The 796-nt window shown below is 46.9% G+C and overlaps 1 non-coding gene across 1 annotated transcript; it reads right to left on the bottom strand.

Annotated features, from left to right (window-relative positions):
- Nucleotides 1-256: 256 nt before the first annotated feature.
- On the bottom strand, nt 257-363 carry LOC125598120. The gene has a single exon (XR_007332211.1). It is a non-coding gene; the product is annotated as a small nucleolar RNA R71 (small nucleolar RNA).
- Between the last annotated feature and the right edge of the window lie 433 nt (nt 364-796).

Below are 796 nucleotides of genomic sequence, written 5' to 3' on the forward strand. Positions count from 1 at the left end.
ACGTGATCGAGAACAACAAGTATCATGGCTTGGCTCTAGAGGATCCATTTGATCACTTGGACAGGTTCGACAGCTACTGTGGGTTGTCAAAAACCAATGGTGTATCCGAAGATGCCTTAAAGCTCAAGCTATTCCCTTTCTCTTTGGGGGATAAGGCACGTCAGTGGGAGAAGTCTCTACCAGCGACTCTATCACCACTTGGGATGACTGCAAGAAAGCATTCTTGGAGAAGTTCTTCTCTACTTCAAGAACTGCTAAGCTGAGAAATGAGATTTCCAGCTTTCAACAAAAGAACTTGGAAGGTTTCAGTGAAGCCTGGGAGAGATTCAAGGGCTACCAAGCTCAATGCCCACACCATGGCTTTTCTAAGGAGAGCTTGCTGAGCACATTCTACCGTGGTGCTCTTCCTAAGTACAGAGCCAGACTGGATACAGCTAGCAATGGGTTTTTCTTGGGGAGGACTGAGGAGGATGCTGAGGAGCTGGTTGACAACATGGTAAAGAGTGACGCAGTCTACAGTGGAGACCACGACAGAGGCAGTAGAACAGATGATAAGCAGACGAGGAAGGAGTTGAAGGCTCTACAGGATAAGATAGACCTCCTCATTGCTGATAAAGCCACCCAAGAGCAGCTGCACTTTGTGGTAACCCAAGCCAAGAGACACCACCTGTTGTCATGAGGTTGAGGGTTTGGAAGGTCAGGAAGAGCTGTGTTTCATCAACAACAATGGTAGCTGGTACAAAAAAGAGCCCAACTTTCAGTACAACAACTACCAACAGAAATCCTATCTCAACAA

This window comes from Brassica napus, unplaced genomic scaffold, assembly GCF_020379485.1.
Source record: "Brassica napus cultivar Da-Ae unplaced genomic scaffold, Da-Ae ScsIHWf_162;HRSCAF=292, whole genome shotgun sequence".
Classification (NCBI taxonomy): Eukaryota; Viridiplantae; Streptophyta; class Magnoliopsida; order Brassicales; family Brassicaceae; genus Brassica; species Brassica napus.